Raw genomic sequence first — 25989 nt, forward strand, 5'->3', positions numbered from 1 at the left:
CAAATAGTTTAATCACTGGGAATGATTCCTGGCATGTCACACAATTAGGAGCACTTCTAAAAGTCTCACCAAGATTTCATGGAGGGAGGATTAATCGGCTGCAATCCTCCTACAGGTGAGGAAACCAATCAGCTACACTCTGTGACTCACAACCAAAATTATTGGTAGGGCTGAAGAAACAGCTTCATGATTAAGGCACTTGCCTGCAAAGCCTAAGGACCCAGGTTCAATTCCCCAGAACATGCATAAGTCAGATGCACAAGGTGGCACACACATCTGGAGTTTGTTTGCAGTGGCTGGAGGCCCTGGTGCACCCATCTTCTCTCTCCCTCTTTCTGTCTCCCTCTCTCTGTCTCCCTCTCTCTCCCCCTCTCTTTACCTCTCTCTCTCTCTCTACTTCTATCTCTCTCTCAAATAAATAAATAAATAAAATATATTTTAAAATATTTTTTAAGTGAATATGGCCAGGCATGATGGCACACACCTTGAATCCCAGTGCTCAGGAGGCAGAGGTAGGAGGATCACCATGAGTTTGAGGCCACCCTGAGACTACAGTGAGACCCTACCTCAAAAAACCAAACACCAAAAAAAAAAAGTGAATATGCATGAGGAAAGACCCAAGGTTGTCCTCAGCCTCCACAATCATGTCCACATGCATTCACGTGCATTCAAATAGTATACAAATAAAATTTTATTATCAGTGAATGTTTATTTTAAAAGGTTCTTTGTTGTAAAATATTATCATTTGTTAAAGATAAAATCAAGTTGTGGCTGAGATGTGTGTGCTTGTTCATGTCTACATAAAGATGTCTTGACTGGATATTTAATGCTGCAGGATATACGGTATCTAATGGTTTTCAGAGTTGATGTTTTGATTGTTTCTTTTCTTTTGAGGCAAGCCCAACAGACTGACCTTTTTATTTATGTGTGTGTGAGAGAGAGAATTGCATGCCAGGGCCTCCAGCCACTACAATAGAACTCCAGATGCGTGCCCCCCTTGTGCGCATGTGCGACCTTGTGCACTTGTGTCACTGTGCATCTGGCTTATGTGGAACCTGGAGAGTCCTTAGCCTTTGTTGGCAAGTGCCTGCACCACTAAGCCATCTCTCCAGCTCATGATGTTTTGATTTTACAACAGTCAATTCTAAAAATGGCACTTTGCAGAAAAACACGATATACAATGGCAAAAGCATGTTTAAGAATGTTACAGAAATTGCTGGAAATTTTGTCCTAAGTCCAAGCCAAAATTGATTGTTTTCATAAAACTCACACTAGCAACTCAAGTTTAAAAAAAAAAATTCTTTTTGGAGGTAGGGCCTCACTCTAGTCCAGGCTGACCTGGAGCTCCAGAACAGCCTCAAACTCATGGTGAGCCTCCCAAGTGCTGAGTTTAACATACACCATGCGCCCACTTATTCAAACAGCCATTGTTAAAATCAAATATTATAACGCAATACAATCCAAAGAAGTACTAACTTTATACTCACAAACCAAGGAATGAAGGTAGGAAAGTACTATCTTTGTTTTCCATTATTAAGCCGTTATGAATCTTTAGGAACAGAAAATGTACACTAAAAAGCCACTGCCATTCAGAACACACTCTATTTGGACTATTGTGCACTGAGGTTGTGTGGACAGCATGCATGGCGCAGGGCGGGGGAGGGGGGTTCCAAACTGAGGCTGCAGTGAAGCCACAGACATTGCTCAAATGAATCCTGTCAGAAATAACCTCAGATTCATGGCACGTTTGACTTTGAGTGTTGGGTCCTTGTGTGTTCAGAAACCTTTTACTGGTGCCAAACTTTTCACAAGCCCCACATTTACTCTAGGGTTGTAGGATGTCTCCCATAAACTTATGTGTTTTGAACACTTGGTCTCCAGCTGATGGCAACTTGGGAGGTGGAGCCTTGCTGGGGGAGGTGTGTCACTGGGAGGTGGAGCCTTGCTTGGGGAGGTGTGTCACTGAGAGGTGGAGCCTTGCTGGGGGAGGTGTGTCACTGGAAGGTGGAGCCTTAGTGGGGAAAGTGTGTCACTGGGAGGTGGAACCTTGCTGGGGGAGGTGTGTCACTGGGAGGTGGAGCCTTAGTGGGGAAAGTGTGTCACTGGGAGGTGGAGCCTTGCTGGAGGAGGTGTGTCACTGTGTCACTGGGAGGTGGAGCCTTGCTGGGGGAGGTGTGTCACTGGGAGGTGGAGCCTTAGTGGGGAAAGTGTGTCACTGGGAGGTGGAGCCTTGCTGGAGGAGGTGTGTCACTGTGTCACTGGGAGTGGAGCCTTGCTGGGGGAGGGGTGTCACTGGGAGGTGGAGCCTTGCTGGGGAAGGTGTGTCACTGGGAGTGGAGCCTTGCTGGGGAAGGTGTGTCACTGGGAAGGGAAGCCCTGTTGGGAGAGGTGTGTCACTGTGAAGGGGAGCCTTGCTGGGAGAGGTGTGGCACTGGGAGGTGGAGCCTTGCTGGAGGAGGCCCTAGCTCTGCAGTTCACTGGCTGTATGACCTGGCCTTTAAGAGACTTAACCTCTCTTGCCCCAGTTTCCTCAGATAAAATAGGGTAATAAAGTCTGTGTCCTAGGATTAAATGGGCTGGTATGGAAAGCATTCATCAGCCACTGGCCAGACTTTTATCAGTCAACAGTACAGAAGTCAGCAAAAGAAAAGTAGCAAGCCCAGAAGTTTCTAACAGAGCTATTCAAACTAGCTGGAGATTTCAGAGACAAGTTTCCCAACAGCATGTGCAAAGGTCCTGGGGCTGAAGCATTCAAGGAACTAAAAGCTATGAGCATTAGGGCTGGGCCATTCAAGGGACAAGAGGAGCAAAGAGGGAGCTGGTGGCTGAGCCCTCTCTCTCTGAGTAACCAAGTGAATTATAAAAACTTAGGGTATCTGAAACTCCATTTCAAAAGCTGATCATGGGAATTAACCATGCAAATAGAGAAGTGTGTGTTTTCACATGCATGTGATTGCCCCTCGATCATTCTTCTGCCTTATTTTCTTGAGACAGTATCTCACTGAGCCTGGAGATCCGCTGTTCAGCTGAGTGGCTGACCAGTAAGCCCCAGTGATCTTATTGTATCTGCTTCCCTCAGTGTTGGGGTTATGGGTGGACATGGTCACATCCAGCTTTTTGGGGGGTGCTTGGCATCAAACTGAGGCCCTCATGCTTTCACAGAAAGTGCTTTTTACCTCCTGAGCCATCTCCCCAACAACCCACCCCCATTTTTTTTTTTTTTTTTTGGACATCTGACTTTACATGTGTCCTGGAGAATTGAACCTGGGCCATCAAGCTTTGCAAGCAAACACCTTAACTGCTGAACTATCTTTCCAGCCCATTTTAAATATATATACATATATTTTTTTGAGAGAGAGAGACAGACAAAATGGGAATACCAGGGGACCCTGCCACTGCCAAAAACTCCAGATGCATGTGCTACCCCTCTTATTTTATTTTGGAATTTTTTTTTCAGTATCAATGCTTGCCTTCTACACCAAGATGCTTATTTGTATGAAATGTGAACTTGGTTCCTGGGGGTTGATTTGTTGGTTTGTTTCAAAGCTCCCAGGTGATTCCAGTGTAGTGGGAAATTAGAGACACAGTGTGATTATAACACATATAGGGGTGGCAGAACTCAGGCCAGACAGATCATCCAACTCCAACACAACCTCACTGAAGGTGTTTCTCACCTGTGCAAGGAAGGAAGAGATGCAGGTTAAAACATCTCAGTGAGGCAAGGCGTGTGTGGATGGTGTTTGAAAGAGAACCATCAGACCCCAGCTGCTAGACTCATAACCACTGGATGGTACACTGCCTCCTGTTCTGGGGTATAAGTGGGAAAGAAGTTCGGCATGAGCTTCTAGCCCATGTGGCTTTGGAATGCAGACCTAAAGGTGGGCAGGGGTTGGAGATGCAGTTTCAGCTTCTCCAATCTCATACTGGCCACCCAGATAAAGCCATCCACTGGATAATTAAAACTGGGTTCCCAATAAAAGCCTGGGCCCTGTGTCAGCATCTTTCCTTGGCCAGGTCCAGCCCCTGGTGTGGGTTCTATCTAAATGACTTCCCAATCATTAGTACCTCACAGCCCCTACTGCCTGCCTCCCTGTGCTCATACTGTGTTCCTCCCTCGCCTTCAGAGTCCACTGAGCCTCCTGCCTTGATTCTTAGAGATTTTTTTGTTTGTTTGTTTTTTGTTTTTTGTTTTTTGAAGTAGGGTCTCACTCCGGCCCAGGCTGACCTGGAATTCACTATGGAGTCTCAGGGTGGCCTCAAACTCACAGCAATCCTCCTGCCTCTGCCTCCCGAGTGCTAGGATTAAAGGTGTGCACCAACATGCCCTGTGAGAATATTTTACTGTGTTACAATCATAGGCTATACAATGACTGTCTTCCACTTGGATTAAGAGCTAGGGCTACAGAGATTGCTTAATGGTTAAGGTGCTTGCCTACAAAGACTAAGAACCCATGTTTGACTCCCCAAGTCCCACATAAGGCAGACATACAAGGTTATGCAAGGACAAAGGTTACGCATGTGCACAAGGTGGCACAAGCATCTGGAGTTCACTTACAGTTGCTGGAGGCCCTGGAGCACCAATTCTCTATCTCAAAAAAAGAAAGTAAGTTTGAAAAGGAGACCATATAAGGGTTGAGGAATTTTTATTCTGTATAACTCAGAAATACACCCACAGCCAGAGCTTGGACAGATGTGTGTATGCATGTGTGGGCAGAGTGGGCATTGCTAAGGACTTCTAGGAGAGGCATGTTTGTGTATAGACTCCCCTTCCCCCAATGGCCTCATGTGGTTTGAATGCTTGTTCCCTAGCTGGTAGAAGTTTGGGAGATGGGGCCTTGCTGGATGAGGTGTGTCACTGTGGGGTGAACCTTGAGGTTTATTAGCCCCTAGCTTGCAGGTGTTTTAGAGTTCAGCTCCTTCTGCTGCTTCTTCCCAGCTGCTATGGCAAGATGTAATGTCCTGCCTCTGCTCTATCATCCTTTTCCTGCCATGAGAAAGCTTCCATGCAAGAGTGTAAACCAAAGTAAACCCCTTCCTTCCAGCAGCTGCTTTGATTTGGGTGGTTTGTTCCAGCTACGTGAAAGTAACTACAACATGCAGGTGGGATACGATAGGATACGATAGGATAGGATAGGATAGGATAGGATAGGATAGGATAGGATAGGATAGGATAGGATTTCTTTCCCTAAACATGGGCAAGAGATAATCAACTTACATATTCTAGCTCTTTTCTATAACCCCTCAAAGTACTTTGAAACAAAATGCTATCAGCCATTCTGATAGAAGGGTCACACTTTAACCATATGCAGATGGTCTGCCTCATTAGCTTCTTGAATCAAAATACATACACACACTCACACAAAACAAAGCCCTCAATCAGGTCTCAGATTTACATCTGGAGTATTATTGTAAAAAGAGATGTGGGGCTGGGACAGATGACTTAGCAGTTAAGGAACCCAGTTCGATTCTCCAGCACCCACATAAACCAGATGCACAAGGGGGCACATGCATCTGGAGTTCATTTGCAGTGGCTGGAGGCCCTGGTACATCCATTCATATTCATTCTCTCTCTCTCTCTCTCTCTCTCTCTCTCTCTCTCTTCCTCTCTCTCTTTCTCTCATAAATAAATGAATTAATTAAATATATTTTTAAAGAGATTTGAAGTCACAGTCTAGTTCTGACTCATACCCATACTTACTCATACTTACCTCTGTCTCTGTCTCATCATGTCACTGTCTATACTAATGTGTCACTGATAGGCTATAAAACTGGCTTCCAATCATCCTCACCCTCTATGCATCTGCCACTGCCCATAGCAACAGGATGTAACATGCCCCTGTTCTTGAGTCTGGGCTGGCTCTGGGCCTTTCTCAAGTGAGTGTGGTGGAAGTGGTGGTTGGTGATTTCAAGCCCTTAGAAAGACTTGAAGTGTTTGCTTTCCCTTCTTGAAGCACAAGCTAGACAACTTGGGGATAGAAGCCACATGCCAAGAGACTCTGAAGGAGGAGAGCCCACCCTGTGTTCTGAGTCACTAGCTAAGCATAAACACATGGAGGTCTCCAGCTGACATGTGGGGCAGCAGAACCATCTGGCTGAACCCTGCCTGAGTGCTAGATGAACAGTATCACAAGAAAGGAGCTGCCATGTTGGAACATGTTTGGAACACTTACTTACTTTTTTTTTTTTTTTTTTTTTTTTGAGGTAGAGTCTCACTCTAGCCCAGGCTGACCTAGAATTAACTGTGTAGTATCAGGGTGGCCTCAAACTCACAGTGATCTACCTACCTCTGCCTCCAGAGTGCTGGGATTAAAGGCGTGCGCCACCACACCCAGCTCATGGAACACTTTCTTATGCAGGTCATTGGATTTCCTCTAACCAGCATGAACATTCAGTCATGTGAGGATTTTGACTGTCTTTTTATCTTATTTTATTTTTTCTCAATTTTTAAAACATTTTCCATGATGATTTTGACTATCTTGATCCCACTGTATCCCTACGCCTAGCTGCTGACCTGATGCTTAGTTCTTACTAAGAATTTTCATAGATTAAGGTTATTCATTCAAACAAGTATGGGGCTTTGTTCAGCATTTCCAAGATTTTTATTTCTTTGTATATGTGTGTGTGCATGCATATATGTGTGTGTGTCAAGTTTTGGCACAAGTATATAAGCCCAAGAGGGCCTGAGGACAATAATGTCCACTTTATTTTTTTATTTTACTTGCAAGGTGAAATAGCGGGAAGAGAGTAGGGGGAAAAGAGAACATGGGAACACATAGGCAAAGTAAAGTATCTGCCACTCTGTGCATCTGGTATTTTCATGGGCACTGAGAAATCAAATCTGGGACAGAAGGCTTTTGTAACAAGCACCTTTAATTGCTGAACCATCTCCTCAACCCTGTCCACCTTATTTTTAAGTTAAGTTCTGCCAGGTGTACTGGACCACACCTTTAATCCCAGCACTTGGGAGGTAGAGATAGGTGTTCAAGGCCAACCTGAGACTACATAGTGAATTCCAGGTCATCCTGGGCTAGAGAGCGAGATCCAACCTCAAAAAAACCAAAAGGAAAAAACAAGACAAGGTCCCTCATTGAACCTGGAGCTCACCAATTAGGCTGAACTAACTGGCCAGAGAGCCCCAAACATCCCCGTCTCCACCTCCCAGCCCTGGGCTCATAAGCCAGTCCACCACACCCATCTTTCTTGTTGTTGTTGCTGTTGTTGTTTGTTTGTTTGTTTTCTTGAGGTAGGGTCTTGCTCTACCTCAGGCTGACCTGGAATTCACTATGTCATCTCAGGTGGCCTCAAACCTCATGGCAATCCTCCTACCTCTGCCTCCCAAGTGCTAGGATTAAAGGCATGCACCACCACACCTGGCCCACACCCAGCATTTTTATATAGGTACCAGGGCTTGAAGTCAATTTCTTATGTTTCCAAGGTAGGCACTTTACCCACTGAACTACCACCTAGCTCTGTTTTTTGTTTCTTGCTACAGGGTCTTACTATGTAGCCCAGGCTTAAAACTACTACACTCCTCCTATCTCTGCCTCTTGAGTGCTAGGATTACAGGCATGCGCCCCACATCCAGCTTGTACTTCCAGTGTCCAGGCAACATAGCCAAAGCCTCTTGTTGCTTGGAGACCACTTCTATGTAACCTTTAGCCACAGTTACCCATTCCTGTGTACCAAGGGAAGCTAGACAACAGTGATAGAAATCAGGACCATGAGACAAGGTGACCAGAGGCTGCCCCCACACCTAACAAGCATACCAACTGCTTACCATCCACTTCCTTCCCCAGAGAAATCCCATGGCACCAATCTCTGGCTCTAACTCCTAAAGGACTGGGCCCCATTCTCCCCTAACCTGCAACAGGGTAGAATGCTTCCGCTCCCACTGACTTCTGAGTAGCTGTGTTCCTATCAGAGCCCATGTGTCTGTTTTCTAGTATAGAGAGGGACTCCACCTGCATTCCTTGTCCTCCCCACCACTCTACATCTCACTGGTTCCCCAGCTCTGGGTTTGAATAACAGAACAGTCTGAAGGAAAGTGGTCTGTCTTTTCTGCCCGCCCCCCACAGCACCCCTCCCCCCCCATGCCATCACCCACCCCATGGGTACTTTGGAGATAGAAGCCACTTGTGGCTGCAGGCTAGGGAGGAAGATGTCCAGCCTCCCACTGCAATGACTGTCCCCTTATCTGTCCCCTAATGTCAGAGCTCTGCTCCCTCCCCTCCCCCAAGCTGGATCTGACAAGCTTGTTCGTTGGTACTCTTCCAAAGCAGTGTCCACTTTGGGAAGGGTGACGAGGCCCAAGAGCAGTCACTTCCTTTGACAAATGCCACTGCTGACAGTCGGACGCTGTTTTACAAAGCCCGGCCCTGCTGCTCTCCAGGTTGCTCAGAGGCAAGTCATTCCCCAAGGACAGAGCCCAAGAGGGTGTCGGCTGAGTGACATTTACACAAGAGAGGGGCAGTGGGCTGCAGAGCCCAGGCATGCTACCAGCACCTGGCTGTGTGTCTCAGGCAAGCCATGCCACCTCTCTGAACCTCATTCTCCTCACCTGTAAAAATGACAGCAGTTATCTTGCGGCTGTCCTTCTCGACAGACCTCCATCCACCCAGCTTCAAGCAGTGCCCACTCTGTTTCTATGGGTCAGCTTGGCCTGTTGCTCAGCAAACCCTCTGGAATGGGGGCTCTCCAGGCTACAGTGTCCACAGTAGTACCTGAAGACTGGACCCTGGAGAGGACCACTCTCAAGCTCCTGCAGCTAGGGGCCAGAGGTGATGTCTTGTGGGCTGTACAATGGAGAACCTCAGCTCTGAGGTTGGAAGCTGCCCTTGAGCCCATGCCACGTGGGCCGCTCTAACATGGCAACCAGTTCCCTCCACACCAGCCAGGGGAGAGTCTGCCAGCAAGGGGGCAAGATGGTCTGTAACCATCACAAATGACAGCCTTGTGCCTGCCATGGGCTAAAAGCAAATCACAGCTCCTAGTCTCACTCAAGGATGGAAAGGCAGGTTTATAAGGAAGTGAGAACTAGGGAGGAAGTACCAGTTGGGACCCCCTTACAGTCTGTCCACTTATCTCTAGCTTCCTCCTGGAATGAAGGATCTGCTGCAAAGGAAGTACTTAGCAGAGGAAGTACTCCATGCAGAGCCTGAGTTTTCTGTTCTAGCATTCAAGAGCCAAGGAAGAAACAGGACACATCTGTTTGTTAAACCAGAGAACTATAGGCTTATTTTCTTTGAGGGGGCAGTAATTTTTCAAGGTAGGGTCTCTTGCTAGCCCACATTGACCTGGAACTCACTCTGTAGTTCCAGGCTGCCTTCAAACTCACAGCAATCCTCCTCCTCCTACCTCCCAAGTTCTGGGATCAAAGGCATGCACCACTATGCCTGGCTATAGGGTTATATTTTTTGATTGACAACTATAATTGTAAACAATATCCCATGGTAATTCCTTCTCTCCTGCCCCCCCCCAACTTTCCCCTTTGAAACTTGACTCTCCATCACATCCCCTACCCCTCTCAATCAGTCTCTTTTTTATTTTGATGTCATGATCTTTTCCTCCTGTTATGATGGTTTTGTGTAGGTAGTGTCAGGAACTGCGAAGTCATGGATATCCAGGCCATTGTGTATCTGGAGGAGCTTGGGGTAAGGTACCCTTTCTTTGGCTCTTACGTTCTTTCTGCCACCTCTTCCGCAATGGACCCTGAGCCTTGGAAGGTAGTCAAGAGCCGTAGGCATGTAACATCTGCTGGTGTCTGCCCAAGTGCATATACTATGCTCACCAAACTGCCTAGTAAGCACTTCAATGCATGCATGTATGTATGTATGTATGTATATACTTTTTAAAGAGAAAAATAAAGCAGGTAAGAGAAGAACACCTCCTCACTCATAGCTGTCAGGAGTTCCTGCCACCTACAGCACATGACTCTTGTGTGTTGAGTCCTTTGCTCCTTGTAGCTATCCAGCCCTGCCACCTCCAGTCCATCCATCACTCTGTCCCTGCTCCCATCCATCCCAGAGCCAGCCCAGCACGACACACATCTGTCAGCACTGGGGACACCATCCACCACTCACCCATCTTTCCCGGGCCACCTGCTCATCTTAGAGCCAATGCTTCTCTTCCCTCCCACCCCTCACCCCCTGCAAGATGCTCGCCTCTGCCCTTGCTATCCATCCTCCAAATTGTGCACAGTGCAAGAAAGAGAACCAAGCAGGTGCTGGGTGGCCAAGGTGACATCACCCTACCTGTACCTAGTTGTCCCCATCTCTGCACCTGAGCACTCAGGGGCCCTAAAATCACTCCACAGTACAGATATGCACACACGTCACTCCAGGTTCTTATCAAACTACAGGCTGAGGGCTGGGGAAATGGCTCAGTGGTTAAAGGCACTTGCTTGTAAAGCCTGATGGCCAGGGTTCAATTTCCCAGTACCAACATAAAGTTAGATGCACAAAGTGGCACATGCATCTGGAGTTCATTTGCAGTGGGAGGAAGTCCTGGCACACCCATACTCAATCACTCTGTCTGCCTGTTTCTCTCAAATAAAAAATATTTATATTAAAAAAAAAAACTTAGAGGCTGGAGAGATTGCTTAGTGGTTAAGGCAACACCTTCAAAGCCAAAGGACCCAGGTTCAACTGCCCAGGACCCACGTGAAGCCAGATGCACAAAGAGGTGCATGTGTCTGGAGTTTGTTTGCAGTGGCTAGAAGACTTGGTGTGCCCATTCTCTGCCTCTTTCTCTCTTTCAAATAAATAAAAATACTTTTAAAGAAACACACACAGGCTGGGCTGGAAAGATGACTTAGTAGTCAAGGCACTTGCATGCGAAGCCTAAGAACCCAGGTCCCACATAAGCCAGATGCACAAGGTGGGGCCTGCATCTGCAGTTTGTGTGCAGTGGCTGTAGGCTCTGGTGTGTCCATTCTCTCCCCCACCCCTTTCTCTCTCCCTCTCTCTAATAAATAAATAAAAATAAAAAATAGTCAAAAATAAAAGCACACAGGCTAAGTAAGGAGGTCTATGCATAGCCTTAGATTCTGCATTAATTTTTGTGTGTGCATGTGTTGTGCATATGTGTGTGAACATACATGTACCCCATGCATGTATATGCAGAGGCCAGAGAATATCAAGTGTTCTCTCTTGCACAACTGCGTGTTTCCTTAAGACAGTCTCTCACTGAACTCAGAGCAGCCATTTCTGGTCAGACAGGCTGAGCAGTGAGCCCTGGTGCGTCTCCTGTGTCTGCTCCCACAGGACTGGAGTTACAGGTGACCATAGCCATGCCCAGCTGTCTACATAGGTGCTGGGCTCAAACTCAGGGTATCTCGGGCTCTTACGCTTGTGTGGCAAGTGCTCTTACATGCTGAGCCATCTCCTCTGCACAGAAATCTGCGTCTCTACCCCAGCTGCTGCTGCTGGTCTGGGGACCAGAGTTTGGGAAGCCACGTTGGAGACACTGTGCAGTGGCTTCTCTGACACGTGGCTCCTAGGAGGATTTCCAAGGCCTCTGAAAAAGACTCTGCTATGCCTGAGGCCTTGTATGAGAACTCCGGCATCACTCCACTGGAACTTGAGTGAAATTGGAACTTGGTTAGCACTCTTCCTCTCTGAGAATGTCGTGTCTGTCATAGAGAAAGATGGTTACATCCCCAGTATTGCATAAAACCAGGCATGGTGGTGCACACCTGCAATCCCAGCACTCAGGAGGTAGAAGCAGGAGGATCAGAGGTTCAAGGTCATCTTCAGCTACAAACTGAGCCCTCGGCCAGGCTGGGCCACATAAGCCTGTGTGAGGGAGAGTTGACTTGGCTTTTCTCTTGGGTCCCTGCTTCCTTACAAATAATAGTGTGAAGCCAGGTGTGGCAGCACACACCTTTAATCCCAGTACTTGGGAGGCTGAGGTAGAAGGATTACTGTCAGTTCAAGGCCACCCTGAGAATACATAGTGAATTCCAGGTCAGCCTGGGCTAGAGTGAGACCCTACATCACACACACAAAAAAAAAAAAAAATGTAGGAAGAAAACTAGTACTGTTATAGTAGATCATCTGGCAAAAACCCCTTCACCACCTGATCAAGGCCACAAGCCTGAGAAGGGTGCTCCTCTGTCACCTTCCCAGTGACCCCTCACCCCCATGAGCAAAGTGTCAGACCACCCCAATGGAAGGACGCTACAGCCATGACCAGTGCTTCTCCATGGGGCCAAGGGTGAGCAACAGGAACGTGGAGGTCTTGGCTTTGAACCAAGAGCTGGGAGAGGGAAAGGTGCACATATCTACATGCCATGGGGATCCTGGAGGAGCTCTTGAGACAGCAAGAACGGGTGTCACAGTCTTAACACCAGGGTCTGAGAAAAGGCTGGAGTTGTGGTGAAGAATCAGTGAAGCTCTGAGTGGTGGCACATGCCTGTCATCTCAGCACTAGGGGCATGGTGGCACATGCCTTTAATCCCAACACTGGGGGTGCTGTGGCATGGTGGTGCATGACTTTAATACCAGCACTATGGGGCGTGGTGGCTCAAGTCTTTAATCTCAGGGCTAGGAGGTAGAAGGACCACAGTGAGTTTGAGGTCAGCCTGAGATTACATAGTGCATTCCAGGTCTGTCTGGGCTAGAGTGAGACCTACCTCGAACCAAAAAAAAAAAAAAAATCCTGTGGAGATGTTAATGTAAGAGGGGCACTGGGAGTCTTGAATCTTGTCTTTGTAGTCTTTCTGTAAACATAAACTTATTTCTGAGAAAAGGGCTGGGGATATAGTTCAGTAAGTAAATGCTTGTTGTACAAGCGTGTTGTATAGGCATATAAGAACTCAGATCCCAGAGACTGGAGAGATTGCTCAGTGGTTAAGGTGCTTGCTTTCAAAGCCTAACAACCTGGGTTTGATTCTCCACTAACCACATAAAGTCAGATGCACAAAATGGCACATGTATTTAGAGTTGGTTTGCAGTGGCTGGAGGCCCTGGTGTGCCCATTCTCTCTCTGTGTGTGTGTGTGTTTGTGTGTGTGTGTGTATCTCTGTCTCTGTTGCTCTGTGCTTGAAAATAAAAATACTTTTTAAAAAAGAACTCGTGTCCCTAGAACTCACATAAAAAAGCAAGACATGAAAGTATGTGCCTATAATTTCAGTGCTGAGCCATTTGTCTAGCGCAGGACCTGAAATTTTAACTATTCAATATTGAAACTTGAAACCAACATAGTTTCTATCCCTACATGAATTATAAAAGTCTGGCAGAAGTCACTCTGACACAAGCAAGGGTGTGTCTGTCTCTGGAAGAGGCTGATCAACTCAGTGAGATGAATGACCTGTTCTGTGTTCTGTCCACACCCTCACCTCACCTCACCTCACCATTCTTGATCTGAAACTGAAGCTCACTTAGTGCAAGCCTTGAGCTCCATACATAAACTTCCCTATTTCTATTTACCATATCTCAAAAGCTGCAGTAAAAGAGAGTCCCTTCTTGACAAAGCCCCTGGGTCCCCCAGGCCCCAGGCTGACTGCAGTGGTCCTTGCAGGGTCAGCAAGGGCATCGTACATCCATGGATTCAACCAGCCACAGATCAAAAACACTCAGACATTATATCTCTATGGAACATGTGCACAATTTTCTCATCATTAGCCACGACCAACACAGCAGAGCAAGTACTCAAGCAACATTTACATCCGGTATTATAATCATCTAGATATGACCTACAGCATACAAAAGGGGCCAGGCCTGATAGTGCAGGCCTGTGGTCCCAGCTACCTAGTAGGCTGAGGCAGGGGGTTTAAAACTTCACTGTCTGCCTGCACAATTTGGTGAGAGTGTGTCTCAAAATAAAAATCAATAGAGGGCTGGAGAGGTGGCTTTGTGGTTAAAGTGCTTGCCTGCTAGAGCCTAAAGACCTGAGTTTGATTCCCCAGTACCCATGAAAGCTAAATGCACAATGGGGTGCGTGCATCTGAAGTCCATTTGCAGTGGCTGGAGGCCGTGGCGCACCCATTCTGTCTGTCTCTCTTCTCTCTGCTTGCAAATAAATAAATTTTTTTTTAATCAATGGAGGGCTGGAGGGATGGTCTAGCAGTTAAGGTGCTAGCCTGCAAAGCTAAAGGACCCAGGTTCCATTCCCCATGACCCACATAAACCAGATGCACAAGGTGGTGCATGCTTCTGGATCTCATCTGCAGTGGCTGAAGGTTCTGATGTGCCCATTCTCTCCCTTTTCTTTTTTTTTTTCTCTCTCTCTTTCCCTCTCTACCCCCCTCTTAAATAAATAAATAAATAAATATTTTTTTAACTCAATGAGCAAGGCATGGTTGCACACGCCTTAAATCCCAGCACTCAGGAGGCAGAGGTAGGAGGATCGCCATGAGTTGGAGGCCACCATGAGACTACATAGTGAATTCCAGGTCAGCCTGGACTAGAATGAGTCCCTACCTCAATGAACAAAAAAATAAAAAACAATGGAAAAGGGAGGACTTGGTGGTAGAACTTACGCCTAACATGTGCGAGGTCCTAAGTTCAATTCCCAGTACTGTAAAAATAAGTGCATAGCTTATTTGCAAATGCTGGATACACCACTTTGCACATAGCACTCATGCCTGCTGAGGGGTGGGGGTGGGGCAGGAACCAGTCTTCCCAGATGCCAAGAGAGAGAGGACCCCCATGGCACATGTGTGAAGATCTGTGAGCCTAAAGGCATGTGTGCAACATGACTCACACCCAACTGTGGAGTAGCCTCATTTCTGAAGTGTCCACTGAGGATGGACTAACTAAACAGGAACGGCCAGCCAGCCTGCACACCAAGCCATCACAATGGAGGCTAAGTGTGTTCTACGTCATTCTGACATGTGTCACCTCCCAACAGCAAATACTCTTCATGCACCAGGTACAAACCATGCTTTCAATCATATGGCTGAGACAATCCAGTGTACTTACACAGATAATATCCATCCAATGTATTTATAGACACTATAAAATGGCATTGAATGAGTGGATAGTGAGGTAATTACAATGATCATCTCCAGGGAGCATCAGGAGAGGCCTCGGCTTTACTGTGACTTGCATGTCCAGAGCACACAAACGTAGGACAGAAATACATTGTGTGGGCTGGAGGGATGGCTCAATGGCTAAGGTGATTTCCTGCAAAGCCTGAGGACCCAGGTTCAATTCCCTAGAACCGATGTAAGCCAGATGCAGTAGGTGGCACGTGAGTCTGGAGTTCCTTTGCAGTGGCTGGAGACCCTGAGGCGCCCATTCTCTATAAAAAAGATATAAAGAAATACATTATGTACGGAGCTGGAGAGATGGCTTAGTAGTTAAGGTACTTATTGGCACCAGGACCCATGTGAAGCCACATGCACAAGGTGGCATATATGTCTTGAGTTTGTTTACAGTGGCTAAAGGCCCTGGCATGCCAATTCTCTCTCTCTCTCAAATAAAATGTTTGGGCCCATTCACCCTCCCTCTCTCTCTCTCTCTCTCTCTCTCTCTCCTTCCCTACCTCTCTCCCTCCCTCCCTCTCATTTTCTCAAATAAATGCATGAATAAATAAACAAAATATTTAAAAATTATTTTTAAAAAAGAAATACATTGTGCAGGCTGGAGAGATGGCTCAGGGGTTAAGGCACTTGCCTGCAAAGCCCAGTGACCTGGGTTTGATTCCCCAGTACCTGTGTCAACATATGTACAAAGTGGCACATGCATCGAGTTTGTTTGCAGTGGCTAGACGCCCTGGCATGCCCATCCTTTCCCTTGCCCCTTGGAAATAAAAAAATGAATGAAAAATTTTTTACAAAAAGATGTACATTGTGTAATAACAACAACACTCTTGTGAAAATTGTTTACAAATAGTGCTTCCCTTCTGACAAGCATTGTGCCTTGACTCCTCTGGTTCAGATCCGAGTGTGGCTTGGGACATGTCTGGGCACCTTCTCTATGCATTGCTGTGCATCTGTCCCGCCACTTTGTACCACATCCTGTGGAGAGGTGCTGTGTTCCCACTGGCAGAGTGAGAAACTGAGGCTTGGTGGACAGAGGAGTGCTGGGCTCCCCTGGCAGGTAGTGCTGAGGAAGGACCAGGCCTGTTGGTTCCTCCCAAGGGGTTGAGGAGGAGGGTGGGTGTCGACAGCCAGGAAGGCACCTAGCCGGGAGTCTTGTTGAAGCAGGATCTCACTTTATTGTAACAGGCAGGTGCTTATATAGCATAGAGAACAAGGGTGGGGATTTTAGGATGGGGTGAGATGTAAGGGCCAGAACTCCAACTTCCTATACAGAAGTAGCAGGCCTGAGGCCATTAGGTGTCCTGCTGAGTCATAGCTAGCCAGAGGCAGGTCACCAACCTTTAGCTAGGCTCAGGAAGTTCCACTAGGCCTCACGTCTGGGCCTCTCAAGGCCCAACATCTCCCCCTTTTGTTTTTGTAAGAGCATTAGTCACCATGGCCCCTGTCTTAGGTTGTCCCCCTCTGGGGATCTTACCCGTCACTGGGTATCATGTGTTTAGCTGAGAACTCACTCCATGGCCTGTCTTAGGTTGTCTCAGTCAGTCTGAGATCTTACCCATCATCAGTCACATGGAGGGCAGAGGAGGTGGCAGTGGGTCATCTGAGGAACTTAATTCCTGAGTTGCCAGCCTGTGGTAATGTATCTCAGCCTGATGGAGTTTTATTGCCTCTAGCCACTGGTGAATGAATTGTGTAATTTTGTTAATTACACAAAGTCCAACAGTGAGGATAAAGAGAAGGAGAAGGAGGGGCCCAAGTAGAGGGAGGAGGTAGGGTAAGAAGCCATGCAGACCCATCCACAGTGGGTTGTCCTGGAGGTCCCACCACCTCTTCTCCAGGGCCTCTTAAAGTCTTTTGATCTTGTCTTGAACTATTCCCAATCTATTGGCATAGAAACAGCATTTTTCCTTAAAAACAAGCATATGCCTCCCTTTTTGGCAGTTAATAGGTCTAGTCCCCTCCTGTTTTGTAGGACTACCTCAGCCAGGGAATTTAGCTGTTGTTGGATATCAAGGATAGTGCTGGGCATGGCTTTTATGTCACTGATCAACTGGAGAGAGAGTCTTTTGTAGAGATGGGCTGCCATACCCATCCCGGCTGTCCCAGTGGCCATGCCTGTGGTATTCCCAACCCAACAAGTAAAGGTATCATTTGTACAGCTCTCTTATGTCTACCTCTAATATAATCAAATGAGGGTATATAGGGAAGGCTTCATCTCCAGGAATGATATCCACATCTGGGATCAAGGTGTCTGGGGTACAAAGGCCCGTCCAATTGGCAGGCAGAAAGTTATAGGCCATCCCGCCCCCACATACAAAGACCATCTCAAGAGTTGGGCAACACTGGGCATTGGACTGAGTTGTATTTGAGTTACAAAAGGAATGGTCAATATGGCCCATGTTCACACTAGAATTGTCAGGGGCAGGTGGGGCCCAAATACAAGTTTTAGAAGTGGACATTGGAAGGAGCTGGACAGGAATAGGGAATGTAGCTGAACAATCTTTTTGAGTAGTGGAGTTATAATCAGTAACCACTGCTAGTGGCCAGGGTGGTCCTGCTTGGAGACAGAGACAGCAGTCTTTTGCAAGAGAAGGGTTTATTTGATTAAGTAAGGCAAAGACTTATTGTAAAAGGGTCTCCATAAGGGGGTTGAGTTTTAGGTCTCCTTGGTCCTCAGAGAGGGGTATAGGGTGATAGTTAAGCTCTGGGTACTGGGTCAAAATTTGTTTGATTTTCCTACAGAGTTTTTTATTTCATTAACTGTGTTCTTCATTGCTAGTTATTCTGACTGGTTTTTCTTTATTATTTCTATTTCCTTATTTATATCTTGTATTGCCTTTTTTAATTTCATTAAATTGGTGTCCTACGTCTTCTTTGATTTCCTCTTTGACTCCTTTGATTTCCTCTTTGATTCCTTTGATTTGTTCTTTGACTTCTTTGAACATATTTACAATCATTCTTTTGAAATCTTTCTCAGGCATTTCCTCTAACTCATTCTCACTGGAGGTCATTTCTGATGCATTAATACTTTTAGGTGGATTTATAATGTCTTGCTTTTTAGTGTTTCTTGTTGGCAAGACTTGCATGTCCTAATAATCTTTTTAAGATCTTTATTTGGTATTTGGGGGAATCTTTGTTTAAGGCCTCTCCAGTTGGTGTGGGTTAGTGAATGAAATTGGATAGCCTCTGAGACAGTGTGACAGTGAGCCACAGAGGCCAATGGATCAGCCAAGCTGTTTCCTTTGGACAGGAAACCTGGTAAATTCTGAAGGCCTCAAAGGTGTTGTATGAAGATAGGGTGGACTCTCTGTTTGAGTAGGGTGCGAGCCTGGATCATTAAGGGGGATATAGGGTTGGAATCAAGTCTAATATGAGCTTTGAGATTGGGCAATAAATTTACCACATAGAGGCTGTCATAAAATAAGTTGAATGGCTCTTGAATTGTATCCAGGGCCAGAACAACTGCAAAAAGCTCTTTGTACTGTGCTGATCTGTCTATTTCATGAGAGATAGACTTGATGGGCTCAGGTTTGACCCCCAATTTAAAGGGGGAACACACAACCAGGGAAGCCCCCAAGCATCCCCCATCTGTAAAGGCAATGAGGAAGTCAGGGTTGGGTTGAGGTAGGAAAAGCCTGGAGGGTCTCCACTCCAACCTAGAAAAGGAGCTCATCCACTTATGAGGGCCATAATGGCAGTCTATGGTGCCCAGGAACCCCTCAAGTGCCATAGTGACTCTTAAATTATTTCTTTGGAGCCAAGTGAAATCAGTTATTTTGTACAGGGTAATTATGGAGTAAGGCTCAATACCAGAGTTTCCCTTCCTTTAATGATACAATCAGCTACTTGGTTACTTAAAGAATAGACCCTAGGGCCCCCACCAATCAAGAGGTGAATCCACTGAATAGGCTTGCCCTTTTGAGCCAGTAGGGCAGTTATCAGGGTATCCCCAGGGAAAATGTAGAGGGAAAGAGGGAAAACAGGGTTGAATCATTTGAGGTTAGATTTATCTATGGCTTCCTGGACTCTGAAGGACTTGTCTGTGCCCTAACATTAGGGTTACTTGGGATGAAAGATCAAGGCCCCTTAGAGGTCGAACAAGGGGGATAATTCCTCAGTGGTTATAGGTATGCCAGGCCTCATCCAGTTTATTTCTCCCAAGAGTTTCTGGAGTTGAGGCAAGGTGTAAGAATCCTGAATATAAAGTTGTGGCTTAACAGGTGAAACTGTATCTAGGGTAAGGATAGAGCCCAGGATCTTAAAGGGAGGCACAATTTGAACTTTCTCAGCTGTGAGTATGAAGGATAGTTAGACATTGGTGGATAAGGTCCTGGAGTGTGAAGGAATCTAGGCACCCAAGAATAATATCCATGTAAATATAAAACAGAGTATTGGGGAGATTGATGAGAGAAGAGAAAATGGATGACAGATAATATTGACAAATGGGTGGGCTACTAGCCATGCCCTGAGGTAAGACAGTCCACTCAAATCTCCTATCTGGGCCACAAAAATTAACAGGAGGTACAGAGAATGCAAATTTTTCCATGTCTCCTGGATGGAGAGGAATAGAGAAGAAGCAATCTTTAATGCCAATGATAGTAAGATGGTATATATTGGGAATAGCTGGGATCCATGGGAGTCCCCTCTGGGGGGGTTCTGAAGAGGATCATGCATTCACTGATCCTCCTTAAATCATGTAAAAATATCCAGGACCCATTAGGCTTTTTATGACAAAGACAGGAGAGTTCCAGGAACTAGTGGAGGGACAGATATGGAGGCTGGACATAAGTATGTGGAGTTGGTGTAACTTAGAAGGGAGAGGCCACTGCTCAACCCATATAGGATCCCCCAGTCTCCACTGGATTTTAAGTGGGGGGGGGAGGCTGGGCAGTGGCCCTTAGAATTGGGGGTGTTCATTGGAGTACTTTTGTCTGAGTTGCTCAAAGTAAGGGTCATCTCTATAATTGGGATGACATTCCCTCCCTTCCTCAAACTGTTGTTGATACTCTTCTTCATCTAGTAAATCATTAAAAAGCACTTATGGTCAGTAGTGATGAAGGCCTCAGCATCTCCAAGGATGTCTTGCCCCAGTAAGTTAGCAGTGAGCTCAGTCACCACGAGAGAGCAGACTTCTCCCCTGCCCCCACCCAGGTCCGTCCAAGGAAGCCACATGGCAGTCTCCCAGGAGGTGGACTGCCCACCAACTCCCAGCACGGGGGGTGCTGGGCACAAGCTGCCAGGAGGGGGGCACTTCCTCCTTTCTCAGGACCATTCAGTCCGCTCCAGTGTCGATGAGAAGTTTGAATTTTTTATTGCCAATATTTAAATAATTTTGGGTCTAAGGCCTGGGACCAGAGGGATAGTCCAATGGGCTTTGATGGTCTCTTTCCCCTTATTTATCTGGGCTGGGGGGAGCCCTGGGAGGAGTTTAAAGGCTTTCCCTGTATGTCAAACTTTGACCAACACTCCCTAGCCCAATGAAACCCCTTCTTGCATTTAGGGCAGTGGGTGTGAGGGGCATTGGTCATCCCCCCAGAGGGTGGGGGAGGCTTTGTCTTGTTGGGGCACTCCTTTTTAAAATGGCCCTCTCCCACACACCAAAAACATGTTAGTTTTTGAGGATTTAACTGTAATACACAGATCATAGTAGCCAAATCTTCTTTGTCTATTTTCCTGAAGGGCAGCAGCCATGGCTATAGCCTGATAGGAGATAGTGCCAACATCCTTGTAGGCTACAATCAATCTACTCATGGAGTTGTCCTTGAGACCTGCACAGGTGAGGCAATAATGGGCCATCATCCCTTCCCAAACTAACATTTTAGTAAACTGATTTTGTAATGCCCCTGGGGGAAATTTTCTTTGAAGACATTTTTCCACCCTATCTATAAATGTAGCCAAGTCCTCATATGGTTTCTGAGTAATACCTGTAAGGGGGGGTTGAGAGGTCCCTCATCAAGCTTTTTCCATGCTGTCAAGCCCAGTGCCCTGACCTGGTCCCTATACGGATCAGGTAAGGCCTGTTGAGTGCCTGTAGCATCGCTGGAGAACATCCCCAAAGTTATGGGCACAGGGGGCTGTTGACTTTGGTTTTGCTCTGCCTGTATGCAACACTCATCTTGAAAAAAGGCACACCACTTAACGTATAGCGGACCTGACAAGGAGGCCTTAACTAGATTTTCCTAATCTTGGGTGGCACAAGGTTGAGGGGCAAGTCCCTATAACAGGGTCTCAGACCAAGGACAGTTGGGTCCATCCTCTGAGATTGCCTTTTTAAGCTCCTTAAGGACCTGAGCTTTCATGGATACCAGGCAGCAGGGTGATTACCCCCAGGATTTACACTGACAGGAAATAGAAAAGTAGTTTTATTTTCTGGTGGCTTGGCAGCCAAATATAAAGGGGGGGCCGAAGGGGTCTGGAAAGGATGGATGGAGGAGGTGGGGGAGGTCCCCTGGAAGGCCAAGGAGCACTCCCAAAGGGATCAAGTGAGGGGTATAAGGATCCACCCTTTTCTGGGATTTTTAAAGCTGCATCTCCAGGAGGAGTAGCTGGATCAGACTGTATACTATCTCTTCATTTTTCCTCTGCCTTTGTTTTTGTTTGGTTGGTCTTGAAGGGAAGGGCCAAGATCATAGGGAGGACCTCTAAGGGGGGTATCTGGCCCTTCCCCACATGCGACCGATGAACAAGGGCCTCTACCCTATCCTGTGTCCCAATCAAAGAGATTTTCTTCCAGCAGCTATGGCGCCAACTTAAGAAGGCAATCCAAGGTCTGTCGAGCCTGATTATCAGTCAAATCAAGCCCTCTACTCTTCAGGAGTGTCCTGAGAGATTATAAGGCAGGATTGGATTTAGAGGTAGACTGCCCCATATTATAAAGTCAGGAAAGGAATGTCCGTAAAATTAGGGGAATAGGGCTGGAGAGATGGCTTAGCGGTTAAGCGCTTGCCTGTGAAGCCTAAGGACCCTGGTTCGAGGCTCGGTTCCCCAGGTCCCACGTTAGCCAGATGCACAAGGGGGCGCACGCATCTGGAGTTCGTTTGCAGAGGCTGGAAGCCCTGGCACGCCCATTCTCTCTCTCTCCCTCTACCTATCTTCCTCTCTGTGTCTGTCGCTCTCAAATAAATAAATAAAAATTTTAAAAAAAAATTAGGGGAATAGCAGCCCACAGACACACGAGTACAACACAAACGCAAAGGACACAAAAGATAGGTAAACATGCTATAGAATTAAGTTTAGATTTAGATCCATGATGGCCAGATGAGTCTGTGTCCTAAGGTGATGGCTCAATGATACCAAAGTGATATCAAAATGATACACAGAGTGGATGGGAGCAGGTCTCACCAGCAGATTTGCTTCGTCTTCTGGGATGGAGCCCTCACTCAAATGAGGGGCAATACACCTTGAGTCTCCTCCAGATCTGCCCACATGGTGTGTCCACTAGGGACATATGGCCTGTTCAGAAATACAGAAGCCACAGATGCAGCTTGCCAGCGAACCAAAAGTGAAAGGAAAGAGAAAGGGAATGGAGAGATGTTGACAAACAAGCACAGGTTATAGAAGCAAAACTTAGCACATTAAATATGAATACTGCCTCATAACTTATTAGGGTACACTCGCCCACACACCGATTGACCTCAACGAGAATGCCTCACATGGGGCACCAGTCTGCTGGATTCCCGTCACCCCACGTTGGGCGCCAAACTGCCGGGCTCCCCCAGAAGGTAGTACTGAGGAAGGACCAGGCCCGCTGGTTCCTCCCAAAGGGTTGAAGAGGAGGGTGGGTGTCAAGGACCAGGAACACACTGAGCTCGGAGTCTTGTCAAAGCAGGATCTCACTTTATTATAACAGGCAGGTGCTTATATAGCATTGAGAACAAGGGTGGGAGTTTTAGGATGGGGCAAGGTGTAAGGGCCAATAGCACACTGCAACTTTTGAGATGATTGGTTCTAAGCACAGGACAGAGAACTCCAACTTCCTACACAGAAGTAGCAGGCCTGAGGCCATTAGGCGTCCTGCTGAGTCATAGCTGGCCAGAGGCAGGTCACCAAACTTTAGCTAGGCTCAGTAAGTTCCACTAGGCCTCACATCCAGGCCTCTCAAGGCCCAACAGGGGAGGAGTCACTGAATGCACCACAGCCATCACCATGGAGACGAGCAGGAACTGAGTTCTGGCTTCCCATTGTTTTATGATTCAGGTACTGTTACTGTGCAGAAGGGCAAATCCAAGGAGGAGGAGCATGTACAAGATGGCCCAGCCTATCAGTGTGGAGTGGGTGGTAACTATTTTTAGGGAGCACTCCTGGAGGTAGAAAGGCAAGACGAAGCAGAGCATGGTGGTGCACTCCTTTAATCTCAGCACTTGGAGGAAGAGGTGGGAGGACCACCATGAGTTTGAGGCCACTCTGAGACTACAGAGTGAATACCTGGCCAGCCTAAGCTAGAGTGAGACCCTGCCTTGAAGAAAAAAAAAAAAAAAGGCCAGCTGGAGAGATGGCTTAGAGGCTGAGGACCTAGGTTCCACTCCCCAGAAGCCACACAAGCCAGATGCACATGGTAGTGCATGCTTCTGGAGTTCATTTTTAGTGGCCAGAGGCCCTGGTGCACTCATTCTATCTGCCTCTCTCTATATACCCTTCTCTGACTCTCTCAAAATAATTAGATTTAAAAAATTTAAAGGTAAGCCCAGGGAGCCCCCACACCCTGAGGTCCTGATGCATGCCATAGATGTCCACTTATGCGGTTCTCTGGACTGTTCCTGGGTGTCTCTAAGAACACAATGACAGATGAAGGAACGCTTCCTGGCAGTGCCACCTCCTGGGCCATCTTAGGGTCTGGTCTAGAAGCACAAAGCCTCAAACAAGTGGTGTGTGAGAGATTTAGTGATGGATGGTGCCAGGAGACATGGGAAAGGGAGAAGGGAGGTGTTACAACAAGGGCAAGTCCAGCATCCATCAAGAGTGCAGCTCAGGCTGACCCTGCCTGACCCTGTGGGCACTCTTGGGTGAGAACTCCACCACTGAGCTGTCTGGGCTCCTCCAGGTGGGAACATGTCTTTCACCTCCACCATTGCCCCCAAAGAGCTGAGCTGGGAACACTGGAAACCCAAAAACATGGATGCCAAGAGGTTAGGGACACCTACCAAGCAGCAGGAATCTGGATGACGAGTCAGTCCTTTCTCCTCCATATGACAATTTTCCATTCTGGGAACCTTAGCCATCTCCTGAGACCACCACAGGCATTGAATCCTGCCCCACAGACAACCATGGGCTGGAGAGATGGTTCAGCAGTTAAGGCACTTGCCTGCAAAGACTAACAACTCCAGCTTGATTCCCTAGGACACACGTGTAGCCAGATGCACAGTAGCACATGCATCTGCAGTTCATCTGTAGTGGCTGGAGGCCCTGGCGCACCCATTTTCTTTCTCTGTGTGTGTCTCTATTTTATCTCTGCTTGCAAATATATAAAAATATTTTTCTAAAAAATAAGTGTACGTGTATGACTAAAACACTGTGATTTCATTCCCAAAAAAGCAAAGAAGCTTTTTTAACAATAATGTATTTTGTTTTGGTTGTTTTTTGATTTTTTGAGGTAGGGTCTCACTCTAGCCCAGGCTGACCTGGAATTCACTATGTAGTCGCAGGGTGGCCTCGAACTCATGGTGATCCTCCTACCTCTGCATACCAAGTACTGGGACTAAAGGCATGCGCCCCCACACCCAACTCACAATAATGTATTGCATAGAGGCTTGAATGCCAACTTGAGATGAGCCTGCAGTTTCTGTGTGCCTAGTTCATAGCTCATCCCCACTGTCTCTTGCTCACACAAAACACTCTGGCCATGTTGCAGCAGGCCCCTTTGGGGACTGATGGAGTATGAATAGCTAGCATCTCTGTGGAAAGCAGTGTGGTAAAAACGGAAATTTCCCGAATTGCCCTGCCTGTCACCCACTTCCAGAGCTTTCTCCTAGAGCAGAAATGCTGCAGCATTCTGGGCTCAGAGGACATGATCAAGGGTATTGGTTGTAGCAAATTATATAACATGAAACGACGGAATATGATCTACCTGTCCTTCAGGAGGGACATAGCAGAGTCATGATTGTGTGCCCATAGTGGGGATTAGCACACAACTATTAAAATGTATGGGGCTGGGCTGGAGAGATGGCTTATCAGTTAAGTGCCCACCTGTGAAGCCCTAGGGACCCAAGTTTGACTCCCCAGAAATCACATAAGCCAGACACACAAGGTGACACATGATTCTGGATTTCGTTTGTAGTGGCTAGAGCCCCTGACATGCCAATTCCCTTGCATGCTGTTACTCACTCTTTCACACACAAAAATAAAAATAAAGTATGAGGGCTAGAGAAATGGCTCAGCAGTTAAGACACTTGCCTGCAAAGCCTAAGGACTCAGGTTCTATTCTCCAGTACCCACATAAGCCAGATGCACAAGGTGACAAATGCATCTGGTGTTTGTTTACAGTGGCTGGAGGCCCTGGCATGCCCATTCTCTTTATCTGCCATTTCCTCTCCCTCACTCTCAAATAAATAAATTTTTTAGAAACAAAGGAATGGCGTCGGGCATGGTAGCACACACCTTTAATCCCAACACTCAGGAGTCAGAGGTAGGAGGACTACTGTGAGTTAGAGGCCACCCTGAGACAACATAGTGAATTCCAGCTCAGCCTGAGCTAGAGTGAGACCCTACCTCAAAAAGAGAAAAGAAAGAATAGGGAGGCCCACAAAGTTTTTATTTGAAAGTATATCTAAGATATTACTGGGGAGAAAAATGTGCTTTGGAGAATGAACAGCATTGTAAACTAGTTTTTGCAAGAGGAGGACAAGCTCGTGTTTATGCAAGCACAGAGGAGGGCAGGCAGCACCCGAGGTTCTTGGCTCAGGGTGAGGAGATGGCACAGCTTTCTGTAGCTCTTCATCTCTTTAGCTTCTCAAAACTACAAATTATTAAAACTGAAACTTTGACAAGCTGGAAAATGGAGTGGGAGA

The sequence above is a fragment of the Jaculus jaculus genome, chromosome 13 (genome assembly GCF_020740685.1).
Source record: "Jaculus jaculus isolate mJacJac1 chromosome 13, mJacJac1.mat.Y.cur, whole genome shotgun sequence".
Lineage (NCBI taxonomy): Eukaryota > Metazoa > Chordata > Mammalia > Rodentia > Dipodidae > Jaculus > Jaculus jaculus.